The sequence below is a fragment of the Vipera ursinii genome (genome assembly GCF_947247035.1).
Source record: "Vipera ursinii genome assembly, chromosome: 3".
Classification (NCBI taxonomy): domain Eukaryota; kingdom Metazoa; phylum Chordata; class Lepidosauria; order Squamata; family Viperidae; genus Vipera; species Vipera ursinii.
The window spans coordinates 192,453,233-192,467,847 of NC_139516.1; positions in this window are offsets into that span (position 1 = coordinate 192,453,233).

Genomic DNA, 14,615 nt, shown 5'->3' on the forward strand with positions numbered 1-14,615 from the left:
TTTTATAATTGCTTCAACCACTGTCAATAACTCTCTGAAATTCTGGGAGACAATATTATGTTACCTTCATTCTGATATACTGTATACTAGCTTAATGCTGAGGTATTATTTCAGAGAAGCAATATCAGTTTACTGTGCATTATACCTGTTTTCAAATTGAATGTTGCTTGTAATCACAATTAAGGATTTAATGTTGGCCAAGATTCAGTGATATTTAATTTTATGACATTAAATTCCTGAAGAGGAATAAGCATAGCTTGATGGCTGTTTTTCATATTAACCTTTTACGTTGTCTTCTAAAGATGGATCAAAATGCTGTTGTCGCTAATCAGGTTTGGACACACTGTTTTCTTTTTCTTTTTGGAGCTGTTAACTTCTTGGGACTCATTCAACATTGATTGCCATAAAAGCTCCCAAAGGAGAGCCAATAGAGGATGTGATTGGGATTTGCAAAAAGTAGACAATGTGGTATCTTAGATTAACACAACCAGGCGTTTTTCGGTTGGGGAAGTCTGGATTAGAAAACAAATTTATGAAATGGAAGAGAATGTTGGATTTTATCTTCAGCTTTATGAAGGAAATGTGGAATGCACATGCACACACACTTGTGACAAAATGGTACCGTAATTTGCATTCATAACCTGTGTTTTACCATTTTTTTAAAAAATCTATATTTTCCTAGAAGAGAATATTTTATGGAGAACTATAAATGCAGTTTTTCTCCTCTGGAGTCCTCCAGACATGTTAAGTAGTTGAACTCCCAAAATTCTAGTTATTAAGAGAGTTGCAGACTGAGCACATCTAGAAGGCATCTTGTTGGAATATATTGAATTATTGGTGCTTTTTGGTGCTTTGACAATGTTCTGGAACAAAGTGATTTGAGGCGATTGCAAGCTGAGGAAACCTAAACTTCTTTAAAATTAATGCACTATAATAAAGTATAATAAGGAAGGACAAGGTTGTCTTGACAAAAATGCAGCATCTAACTTTAGACAGTAGTCAATAAAATGGTTCTGGAAAACTGATTAGTAGTGAACAAGGATAAAATGTCTTCTTTCTTGTTGCTTTGCAGCAGTTCATATTCAGAAACAATTTTTATAAGCCTTCTGAAATATTTTCCTTTTGAAAACAAGTGGAATAGTTGAACCCAAATTATTTTCTTCTTTGCTTTTTATAGCTGTTCTTTTCCTGCCTGCAATCAATTCACTGATGTATTTTCTGAACATATGAAAAAGTGCCAGAATGAATTAAATAAAAATAAGCTGCTTTTGAAACTGGTAGGGGTACTTCAATATCTGCCTTACTGATACACTTAACCTGACTTTAAGGCATAAATTTAGATAAACTACACCCCATGTTCCTGAAGACCTTTTCTTTTTAATGAAAATTTTACTAGCTTTCCAAAAAGTGTAAAACTGTAGTTGAAATGACACTGTTAACTCTAGAATATAATTCTTTCTGGGACATTATAGAGAATTAAGAAAGGGTTGAAGCAGCAAGAAAACTTTATGGCAAGAGAAGAAAGCACTTTGCTTGTTTGTGCAACCCAGTTGCTGGCATGCCACAGCCCGGTACTGGTCCACAGCCTGGGGGTTGGGGACCCCTGCTCTAAGCTAATACCATCACAGGGATTTTTTTTCTGTTAACTTCTATGCCTTCAAAATATTCTCAAGAAAGTTGCCTGTTTTGTGTCATGTAGCCATTAAAGTAGAAGACTGATTTTGCTCCCTGTAATAACGTCAATAAACCATGAGTAGAGAAGAGTAAGTTTTCCTACAGAAATTCATATTTCCTCAAGAAAAAAATGTAAGTCAATGTACAGATTTAGCCTTGGCTTTCCAGATCATCTTCTGCTTCCTTACATTGCATTTTTTGTATATTCGGTTTGTGTCTTTCTACCACCTTCTTTGTGAGGCTTTTTCTAGATCTCAAGTAATTTATTTGTTAATCAATGTCCTGCCTAAGTTAAGACTTCAGCTGCTTCCTATTAATAATCACTTTTTAAATACTGTGTCAGGAATTGATAACCCAAATTGTCCAGCTATCTGTTCTTCTGTCACCTGCAAAAGATTGTTAAATGAGATTGAATTGGTTCAGCATTTCAAAAGGACTCTCTTTAAACCATCTGGGCTATGAACAGTAGAAAGTTTCTTTTTTTTATTAAAGAGTTTTACAAAAACAAAATTTTACAATATATCCCCAAATCCCTCCCACCCCAAACCCACCCACTTCCCCCCCCACTTCCCAGAGCTAAATACAGGATTATAGTTACAATAATCATATTCTAAAACAGTAGAAAGTTTCTGATTGCCACACTCACCTTGCTAATTTTGGTTAATATCAGTGCAATTCACACATCATCTTTTTTCTCCTTCAAGACTGTCCACCTCAGGGAAATTACAGGTCTGTAATTCAAATTTGACCTTCAAAGGCTGAAAGCAGCCTGTGCCAGAATTCCAAGAGGCATAAAGAGCTGTTTACTGACTTTGAAGACTGATGGATAAAGTATGCCAGGATACTAAAAGAAATGAAAATTCATGACAATGGGGCTTTCCACCATCAATAGTGGATCTTTATCATAATGGAGGAAATTAAATCATAATACAATTGAATAAACAGTTAATTCTCATTTGTATTCTTCAGTATATGGAATGTTCCTGGAGAAGGAATATACATAGACAAAATAGGCAGGCCAGTTTTATACTTAGTGAGTAGAATCTGAAAATAAGCATTCTTCCATTGGAGCTCAAATAATTAAAGGAAGAAGATGAATATAATTCCTTCTTCCCAGAGCTTTTTTTGTCATAGAACGCTCAGAACGGAGTTCCGGCACCTTTTCTGGATGGAACCTTGTAGGGTAGGCAAGGCAGGTTGTATGACATGTGTCAGTTCCGGCACCTTTTTCTTTTACAAAAAAAGCACTGCTTCTTCCACTTCTCTGTCAGGATACTGTGGGCTAAGCAAGACCCATTAAGTTTCCTTGGCTGAGGTTAGACTTGATCCTGTGTCTACTGAACTTTATCCAACCCTTTCACCATTGTACCATGCTATTTCTTTGAAAAGAGTCTTTAAAATGTATGATTTTTGAATCTTAGGTTTTCAGACATTCCAACATTTGTTCTTATGTAGTTGCAGTGGGAAGCTGCCAAAGTCCAGTACCTGAAGTATATTAAAATCCACTAAGTTAGCACTTCTGGAAAACATGTCTAGGTGCCAAATACAGATAGTCCCTTGACTTACGACAACAATTGAGCCCAAAATTTATGTTGCTAAGTGAAACATTTGTTAAGTGAGTTTTGCCTGATCTTCCTTGCCACACTTGTTAAGTGAATCATTGCAGTTGTTAAGTTGTAAGCCGATTGTTAAGTGAATCTGATTTCCCCATTGACTTCCTTGTCAGAAAGTTGCAAAAGGTGATCCCATGACCCCGGGAAACTCCAACTGTCATAAATACAAGTCAGTTGCCACGTGTGTGGATTTTGATCATGTGACCATGGGAATGCTGCAGTGATTACAAGTGTGACAAATGGTCATAAGTCACTTTTTCAATATTGTTGTAACTTTGGTCACTAACTTGAGGACTACCTGTACTAGTCCATATGAACTCACTTTTCTCATTTGGTAGAAGTTTTATTAGGAAGGTAGTAGGAGTAAGAGTTATTTCTTGAGAAATTGTTCACCTTCCTTAAACCTTAGCATTTTGCACTTTGCCTTCTGAAACAATTTCTCACAGCCCGTTGTGGCTAATAATATGCAACTTACATGGATGAGTCAGATCTGCATTGCAGAAGTCAAATATTGTTTTGTGAGAAAGTCTTGGGCACGTAGTGCCAGCATGTGGGAAAATGAAGTGACCTGACAAAATAAGAGGACAGGCGTTGCCCATCTCAGGAACTAAAAAAAAAAGTTATGACCTCAAACGTCCTTTTCCCCTTAAATTAGTAATACGCTTAAGTTAGCAACACTATTTTCATGGTTGTAGTCATTTGACAAAGAAGAGGGTTGGCAATTTTTTGGAGGCTGCTGGCTGTCCAGTTGGGTTTGGAAGAGGGTTTGGTAAAGCAGAGAGGATAGAGATATGAAGCAAGCATAGATAGATGGGGAACTCATCAAATTTGCAGATGACACCAAGCTGGCAGGAATAGTCAACACTCCAGAAGACAGGCTTAAGATACAGGAGGATCTGGACAGACTTGAACACTGGGCGCTTTCGAACAAAATGAAATTCAATGGTGAAAAAAGTAAGGTTCTACATTTAGGCAAGGAAAACCAAATGTACAGGTATAGTATATGTGGTACCTTGCTCAATAGTAGCAACTGTGAGAGGGATCTCAGAGTCCTAGTAGACAATCACTTAAATATGAGCCAGCAGTGTGCTACAGCTGCCAAAAAAGCTAACACAGTGCTAGGCTGCATTGACAGACGGATAGAATCAACATCACGTGAAGTATTAATACCACTTTACAATGCCTTGGTAAGGCCACACTTGGAATACTGCATCCAGTTTTGGTCACCACGATTTTAAAAAAAATATTGAGACTCTAGAAAGAGTACAGAGAAGAGTAACAAAGATTATTAGGGGACTGGAGGCTAAAACATATAAGGAACGGTTGCTGGGATTGGGTATGTCTAGTTTAATGAAGAGGGAGGGCGAGGGGTGACATGATAGCAGTGTTCCAATATCTCAGGGGCTGCCACAAAGAAGAGGGAGTCAAGCTATTCTCCAAAGCACCTGAAAGCAGGACAAGAAGCAACAGATGGAAACTAATCAAGGAGAGAAGCAACCTAGAACTAAAGAAAAACTTCCTGACAGTTAGAACAATTAACCAGTGGAACAATCTGCTTCCAGAAGCAATGAATGCTCCAACACGGGAAATTTTTAAGAAGAGACTGGACAGCCATTTTTCTGAAATGGTATAGGGCTTCCTACCTGAGCTGGTGGTTGGGCTAGATGACCTCCAAGGTCCCTTCCAACATTATTATTATTATTATTATTATTATTATTATTATTATTATTATTATTATTATTATTATTGATAATAATTTTTGTTTTTGCGTTTAGATTTAATTGTGTTTCATATTTTAAGATGACACCCATAATTTTCATAGGGGAAACTTTTTCAGGGGATACTGGGGGCACAAAAAGCCTTTGGGGGCTGCAAAAGGCAGCTAAGTCACAGATTGCTAAAATCTGATATAGAAAATACATACATCTTCTAAAAATAAAGAAAACAGGACTTCACTATTCTTAGTAATACTATTAATAGTTCTACTATTATTAGTAATATAAATGCATCAAAGTTTTTCTATTAAATACTTGGTATAGAACTTCAACCTGGTGATTAAAAACTGTCACTTTCTCAAAGCAATAACTCTACTATCAATGTTGAAGGCAATGGAAAAATCCCTATTGATTTAACTTTAATCTGTTTATTGTAGATTTCCAGACTAGTTCATCACTAAACATCTGAAATAGCCATTTGTTTCAAAACTCCATAAAATTTTGTTCTGCTTGTTGCTTGCTTTTTATAGCAGTTGAAAAATGTTTGACATTTTATATGTTTTTGATTAATAAGACTCCTAGATATGGCAACACATTCTGTTGCATAACATTTATAAAGTTATCCTTAAAATAAAACCGAGTGATGAAGAAACTTGATAATGAAAATCAGACAATGAATAATGAATGATGAATTGATGCTAATGTGATATTTTACTAAGCAAATTGTCTTTAATGGAGGCTCCCATATTTTAGTATATCAAAACTCTCTCAAAGTGCTGTAAAATAAGAGATTTTTCAGCAGTTGCAGTCACATAATACCTAATTTAAAATAACATTATATGATATGATATGGTATGATATGATATGATATGATATGATATGATATGATATGACATCACATCACATCACATTACCCTTTGGGGTAAAAATACTAGTCTGATGTTGTAAAGTTAACAAAGTCATAAACTTTCATGATCTTCAGTAGAGTTGAGAAACCTACAGCTGCCCAAATGGTGCTGAAGAATAGTTCCAAGTATTCGATGGGTTGGTATTAAAATCATCTGAAAGACCACTTTCGCTTTTAATGGGCCTTAATTCAGTTTATCAGATACATACTTTTATGAGAACCCAGTTTTAAAAATCGCTGTATACGTATTCTGATAGAAACTAAGTTGGCAGCATGGAGAGAATTATGGGTTCAGTTAATAACATTCTAAGGAACAGATAATAATAAGAGGACCTGCAAACAGAATCTGTTGAGGCAGAAATACTCCTAAATAGCTTGCCTTATAGAAGATACATTTCTAAGGAACTGGCACAATATCTTCCACGCATTTGTGCTGCCAAAAAAAACCCCCACCTTAGAAAGTGTTCTCTCGTTAGTGATTATTATCTAATTCGTTTGGATGAAGGGGATGGTATCACAAGGTGTGTGACACTTGGAGCTGTAATTTTTTTCCCAATAATAGCTAATCAGTTAAACCTGATGTAGTAGATCAGACATGTCAAACACAAGGCCCGGGGGCCAGATCCGGCCCACGAAGTGGTTTCATGTGGCCCGCGAAGCCATGCTGGAAACAGTGAGGGAATGGCCCCCACTGCCTTGGCCCTGGCCCAGAGACCTTCCTTCTGCCAGAGACCCTCAGATCTGTCCCACTCCTGCCCGGGCCCCATAGGCACCCTTGGTGCGAACGATGTAGAGCTGGCCATGCCCACCCAGTAGGCCACGCCCACCCTGGCCATACCCACCCGGCCCCCTGAGGGCAACCGCAATGCTGATGCGGCCCTCAGTGAAATTGAGTTTGACATCCCTGTAGTAGATCTATGTATTTCATAAGGGTGAAAGAAGGATATAGTAGGGATGAAATAGTTAGAATGGAATATAAATAGAACTAATCCAAGAAAAAGTTAATGGAAATAAATTGGATAGAGTCATCAAAGCAAGAGCTCTGAATAAGGGAAGAAAGAACCTATCCTGCAAATTTAGATAGCAAGCTATATCAACATTCAAAATAGCATATGAAGATAGCAGCAATAGATGACCTTGTTTGGCCTTGGAAGCTGAACAGGATTTATCTTGGCCTATACTTGGATGGGAGTGTACAAGACGAAGCCATGGCTGTACATTGGACTGGGAAGGTAGCAAAAAATCCTAGGAAGCAGCAATAGCAAATCACTTTTGTACTGTTGCAAATCACTTTTGTACTGTTGGAAGAAAGCTTCATGGATGTGTCCCTGAGGTGACCAGGAGAAGAACTTGACTTGATGGATACTTTATCTTTTTAATGATGATAAGTAAACTTGCGGGCAGCCGGGCATATGGATCAAAGCAATTGTTTCTTCACTGACAATGGGAATATTTTTCAATTCATGCTTCTGCCTCGGTATATTGTCAGGGCTGTAAAAGGCATTTCATCTGTTTACTGCCCATTGGAGTTGTATGAAACAGATTTTGCACATGAAGGGAAAATATATAAGAAAGTTGATGTGATCTATTGATTCAGTTCCTTTTCATGAGAGGGAAGAGTGGTCAAAGTGGTCATGGTGACTGACAATTTGGAAAGGCAGAAAAGTGAAACACTGCTCCGTCCACACCATAAAATACCCATAGAAAGTGTATGAGCACCATATTCTGCTAACCTTCAGTTTTCAGTGACTTTTAGTGCATTAGTAGTAGCTAAAATGATGCTTTTTACCAATGAGGTGTATTCACAGACTTTCAATTATAATAGTAATTATAGTTTGGGACTATCTTTTCTCTGTTCTACATTTTCTACTGTTCAGCATTAATAGCAATAGCAAGACAAATTGCACTTAGACTTATATACCGCTCCGTAGTGCTTTTATATTTTGCTCCATATTGCTCTCTGAGTGGGTTATAGCAGCAGTATATTGTCCCCAACAATCTGGGTCCTCATTTTACTGACCTTGGTAGGATGGAATGTTGAGTCAACTTTGAGCTGGTCAAGATCAAACTCCTGGTATATGGGCAGAGTTATCCTGCAATGCTGCGTTCTAATTACTCCACCACTCCACCTCTTAACACAAATAAGACAATAAGTAAGAAAGGGTCATTTAGTTCTATCTCACCTTGAAATCAAAACATAATCAAGTATGTTTCTTGATTGCTTGAATAACAAATATAATCCTATTTGTTAATATGCATTAAATCATGCTTTATTTTGGTTAAAAACTGCTGGAGAATCTACCACCTATATAGATAGACTGTTTCACTGGTGGATAGATCTTACTGTCAGGAGGTTTTTCCTTATAATTAAATGGTCTTAAATACTCAAAGCTATATTCAAGTACTGCCAAAAAGAAAGCTTGGGATACTAAATTTGGACCAATGGTTTATATTTATCACGACAAGTTTAAAAAAAACCAATTCATGGTATCAATTAGTTTTTCAGTTTAAATAGGTGAAATAAAAGGGTGTTTTTTTCCTACATTCAACAGCATTGTGATGATGCATGCATTTGTCCACTGTTGTTCATGATGTTCAAAAGTCTGTGTTTTAGATATGCTATTCCTCTTTACCTTGAATCATCCCCCCGCCCCAAATTAACTAATAGCCAAGCAAAATTATCTACTTCATAATCTCATTTGGAATTGTGCTAGGTCATGGGTGTCAAACTCAATTTCATTGAGGGCCGCATCAGCATTGCGGTTGCCCTCAGGGGGCCGGGTGGGTATGGCCTGGGTGGGCGTGGCCTACTGGGTGGGCGTGGCTAGAGTGCGTATGGCCTACTGGGTGGGAGTGGCCAGCTCTACATCGTTGGCATCAAGGCTGCCTATGGGGGCCTGGGCAGGAGTGGGACAGATCTGAGGGTCTCTGGCAGAAGGAGGGTCTCTGGGCCAGGGCCAAGGCGGTGGGGGCCGTTCCATCACTCTTTCCAGGATGGCTTCGCGGGCCACATGAAACCACTTCGCGGGCCGCATCCGGCCCCCGGGCCTTGTGTTTGACATGTCTGTGCTAGGTATTTCTTCTCTCTAAAAAAATCCTTTTAGTGATAGGCAGATTTGGCAACAGTTCTTGGGCTCAATTGCTGATTCTCCTGGTGTTTATTCCCCGCCACCCCTTGCACTTTCATTTGATGCAAAGTAATGAAGACATCGGGTTTAAGACTCTACACACTGCTTCGATAAAAGATAATATCTTTTCAATGCAGTATTAATTCATTTTCTGTCCTACAACTACATTTACTTTGAATGACTGATATCCATTTTGTCTATGTTTTGCTCAACCTTGGCAAGATATAATCATGCCTCTGAACTTCTGGTGGTTAGCTTTAGTTAAATGGCATTCCAGCCTTCCAGAGTATATCAAGAAAAATATCCAATAGTGGTAATACAGGGAGTGCAGAATTATTAGGCAAATGAGTATTTTGACCACATCATCCTCTTTATGCATGTTGTCTTACTCCAAGCTGTATAGGCTCGAAAGCCTACTACCAATTAAGCATATTAGGTGATGTGCATCTCTGTAATGAGAAGGGGTGTGGTCTAATGACATCAACACCCTGTATCAGGTGTGCATAATTATTAGGCAACTTCCTTTCCTTTGGCAAAATGGGTCAAAAGAAGGACTTGACAGGCTCAGAAAAGTCAAAAATAGTGAGATATCTTGCAGAGGGATGCAGCACTCTTAAAATTGCAAAGCTTCTGAAGCGTGATCATCGAACAATCAAGCGTTTCATTCAAAATAGTCAACAGGGTCGCAAGAAGCGTGTGGAGAAACCAAGGCGCAAAATAACTGCCCATGAACTGAGAAAAGTCAAGCGTGCAGCTGCCAAGATGCCACTTGCCACCAGTTTGGCCATATTTCAGAGCTGCAACATCACTGGAGTGCCCAAAAGCACAAGGTGTGCAATACTCAGAGACATGGCCAAGGTAAGAAAGGCTGAAAGACGACCACCACTGAACAAGACACACAAGCTGAAACGTCAAGACTGGGCCAAGAAATATCTCAAGACTGATTTTTCTAAGGTTTTATGGACTGATGAAATGAGAGTGAGTCTTGATGGGCCAGATGGATGGGCCCGTGGCTGGATTGGTAAAGGGCAGAGAGCTCCAGTCCGACTCAGACGCCAGCAAGGTGGAGGTGGAGTACTGGTTTGGGCTGGTATCATCAAAGATGAGCTTGTGGGGCCTTTTCGGGTTGAGGATGGAGTCAAGCTCAACTCCCAGTCCTACTGCCAGTTTCTGGAAGACACCTTCTTCAAGCAGTGGTGCAGGAAGAAGTCTGCATCCTTCAAGAAAAACATGATTTTCATGCAGGACAATGCTCCATCACACGCGTCCAAGTACTCCACAGCGTGGCTGGCAAGAAAGGGTATAAAAGAAGGAAATCTAATGATATGGCCTCCTTGTTCACCTGATCTGAACCCCATTGAGAACCTGTGGTCCATCATCAAATGTGAGATTTACAAGGAGGGAAAACAGTACACCTCTCTGAACAGTGTCTGGGAGGCTGTGGTTGCTGCTGCACGCAATGTTGATGGTGAACAGATCAAAACACTGACAGAATCCATGGATGGCAGGCTTTTGAGTGTCCTTGCAAAGAAAGGTGGCTATATTGGTCACTGATTTGTTTTTGTTATGTTTTTGAATGTCAGAAATGTATATTTGTGAATGTTGAGATGTTATATTGGTTTCACTGGTAAAAATAAATAATTGAAATGGGTATATATTTGTTTTTTGTTAAGTTGCCTAATAATTATGCACAGTAATAGTCACCTGCACACACAGATATCCCCCTAAAATAGCTATAACTAAAAACAAACTAAAAACTACTTCCAAAAATATTCAGCTTTGATATTAATGAGTTTTTTGGGTTCATTGAGAACATGGTTGTTGTTCAATAATAAAATTAATCCTCAAAAATACAACTTGCCTAATAATTCTGCACTCCCTGTAGTAAAAATATTTTTTAATTGGTGTGTATGTAGGCATAAGCATAGTATGTCTTTTGTTCCTTTTTTGCTTACCACTAATGATAAAATCTCATGATCAAAACATTTTTGCCCCACGACAGATAAATTTGTGTGTGCGGATTCTGTGAATATTAAGAACCAATAAAAAAGATTGGTTCTTCCAAATTCTTAAAAATCTTGGAGAAAAACAACAATTCAGGACATTTCAGGAGAAGGTTGATTTCAAAAATAAGAGCTAGATACGTAAAAGTGTAATGGTCGGTGAGAATAACCTTGGGACACAGGATGAAGAACTACAGCCCAGACAATGGTCAGACAAAATATATCTCAGCCTACAGAGAAGGCATCTCAGAAGGGACTCTTCTTTGAAAGTAAAGGCAGGGAAGGGAGAAGTGTGTTCAGACGTGCAAGATTCTTTTATTTATTTATTTGATTTATATACCGCCCTTCTCCCGAAGGACTCAGGGTGGTGTACAGGGCAATAAAAATAAGAATACAGGATACAAGATTTAAAGTTAAATGATTGTGCCCAATGTAGTAGGTTAGGTAAAATAATGTTAAAACCCAAACCCATCAGGCCAGGCCGGCTTGTTCGAATAGATAAGTTGTTAGATCACGCCGGAAGGAGCAAAGGTCGGGGGCCATCCGGAGTTCAGCCGGTAAGCGGTTCCAAAGGATTGGTGCACCCACCGAGAATGCTCTCCCCCTGGGGGTCACCAGCCGACATTCTCTGACCGGTGGTACCCTGAGGAGGCCCTCTCTGTGGGAACGTACAGGACGGAGGGAAGTTGACGCCGGCAGTAGGTGCTCCCGTAAGTAATCCAGACCCATGCCATGTAGGGCTTTGTATGTCATCACCAGCACCTTGAATTTCACCCGGAAGGCAACTGGAAGCCAATGCAGCTCACGGAGCAGAGGTGTAATATGGGAGTATCGGGAGACCCCCAAAAGAACTCGCGCAGCTGCATTCTGTACCAGCTGAAGCTTCTGAGTGGTTCTCAAGGGCAGCCCCATGTAAAGAGCATTGCAGTAGTCTAGACGAGAGGTCACAAGTGCATGAGTGACTGTACACAAGGCATCCAGGTCCAGATAGGGTCGCAACTGGCGCACCAGACGAACCTGGGCGAAGGCCCCTCTAGTCACGGCTCCTATATGATCATCTAAGGAGAGCTGTGAATCTAAAAGGACACCCAAATTGCGAGCCTTATCTACGGGGGGTAATAACTCACCCCCAATAGTAAGAGATGGAATAATCTGAACTTCCTGAGATGCCGCTATGTACAGCCATTCAGTCTTGTCCGGGTTGAGTTGAAGCCTGTTCTTCCCCATCCAGACCCGGACTGCTTCCAGGCAACGGGACATCATGTCGAGGGCATCACTGGGATGGTTTGGGGTCGAGATGAAAAGCTGGGTATCATCAGCATACTGATGATATCCCACTCCAAAACCACGGATGATCTCACCTAACGGCTTCATATAGATGTTAAATAGGAGTGGTGAGAGGACCGACCCCTGAGGAACTCCATAAATGAGAGGTCTCGGGGTCGATCTCTGCCCACCCGCCAACACAGACTATGAACGTTCCAGAAGGTAGGAGGAGAACCACTGAAGAACAGTGCCTCCCACTCCCAATCAATTATAACCTTACAATAAAGGCAGTGTGAGCACTCATGGTTTTAGTTTCTTGCCTGGACCATAGAAGACTGTCAGAAGGCTTAAAATGTGAAGTAACAATTCCAATTCATGTGAAAGTAGGTGTGCCTCCATCAAACAACAAACAGCCACTAAGACTGCCTTTGGCCCATATTATTGTACTGCCAACTTTCTGTGTATTGCTTCTAAATTAAAAAGAATCTTTTTTTAAAAAAAGTCAAAAAATCTGGTAAATGAGTTGTTGATGGACACGTTGGTGTTTATAATTTCAGCTCATCATCTCCAGCCTTAATCCAAGATGGCTTATTTTTTTCAGGAGATAATGGGCTGTGATTTCACTGTTATTTTGATATGACACAAAAATCAAACTTGAAAGGATATCGTGCTGTAAATATAATCACATAGTATGCTTTCATCTTGGCAGTCCCCCTGAACTCATCTGAATTTTTCTTTCAGTATCAAAGTTTATAATTTAATTTGCTAGAGTCAAGCTTGAAGTATGGCCTGATTCATCATTACGTTAAGCTGGTTTACTTTTTGAAAAAAGACAAGGTTATTAAACAAGATGTAAAGTGTAGGATTCAGACATTGTGCTATGACAAAACCTCATTATAATTTAGCATTATGTGTGAATAAGAATTTGCTGCAAATTTCACCTGTTTTTGTATTTTTGAATGAACAAATAAAGCAGCAAGAGAAAGATTAACATTTACCCTTAAAAATTAAAATACTATTTTATAATAGTTTTATTAAAGTTTACAGATACAAAGATAAAAAAATAATGCAAACTAAGGAAATATAAAAATTTAAAAAATGCAGAGACATTTTTTAAAAAAGAGAAAAAAGAAAAAAAATTTAATAAAAAAGGTATATAAACAAATGACTTTCTCCATCATCACCACAAGTACAAACAATTGCAGTAACTTATCACTTTTCTGGTACTACAACAAAAGAACTCTTCCTCCTATATCTCATCTCTTAACTGCAAGCAAATTTGACATATATTTTTTTGTAAATTCAAGACAAATTACAAAGATAATTCAGCTGGTGCAGAATGCGGCCGCGCGAGTCGTGATGGGGATCCCCCGATACTCCCATGTAACACCTCTACTCCGCGAGCTGCATTGGCTTCTGGTTGCCCTTCGGGTGAGATTCAAGGTGCTGGTGATGACCTATAAAGACCTAAATTGCTTGGGTCCGGGATATCTGAGGGAACACCTGCTGGCAGCATCAAGCTCCCTTCGTCCAGCGTGCTCCCACAGGGAAGGTCTTCTTAGGGTGCCGCCGGTTAAAGATTGCCGGCGGGTAACACCCAGGGATAGGGCCTTCTCAGTGGGTGCGCCTGCCCTTTGGAACCAGCTGCCCGCGGAGCTTAGGACTGCCCCCAACCTCCGTTCATTCCGCCGGGACCTGAAGACCTGGCTCTTCGAGCTCTCTGGCCCAGGCTGAGAATTTTTAATTTTTAATTTTAACTGGGTTTTTTATTTTTATTTTTATTTATTTTTATTTTTATTTTCTCTCAGGGTTTCATTTAATCTTTTTAAATTGTTTTAACTTTTGTTTGGATTTTCTTTTAAATACCCTGTAAACCGCCCTGAGTCCTTCGGGAAAGGGCGGTATATAAATCTAAATAAATAAATAAATAAAATGTTATACAGGCAGTTCTTATGGTTTATTATTTGTACAATACGATTCTTTCAACTGTTTAGCCATCACCCAGTTTCATTTGTAAATTCAATGTAAAATCTTTTCCCATACCATTCTTGTAGTCTGTCATTTTAAAATCCATATTCAATTCAACTTCAGTCTCAGTTTTTTTCCTTTTTTTATCACCTCTTTTGATCACAGACAATCATAAAAGTAACTTCTGAGTGCATTATTACCAAATATCCTTAAATTCTTCCAAAGTTAGAATGTTTTGCTCAGATTTGTACTAGTGGGTCTCTTGTACCTTAATTTATTATTTATTTTATTTATTTATTTTAATTCCATTTATATCCCGCCCTTCTCCGAAGACTCAGGGC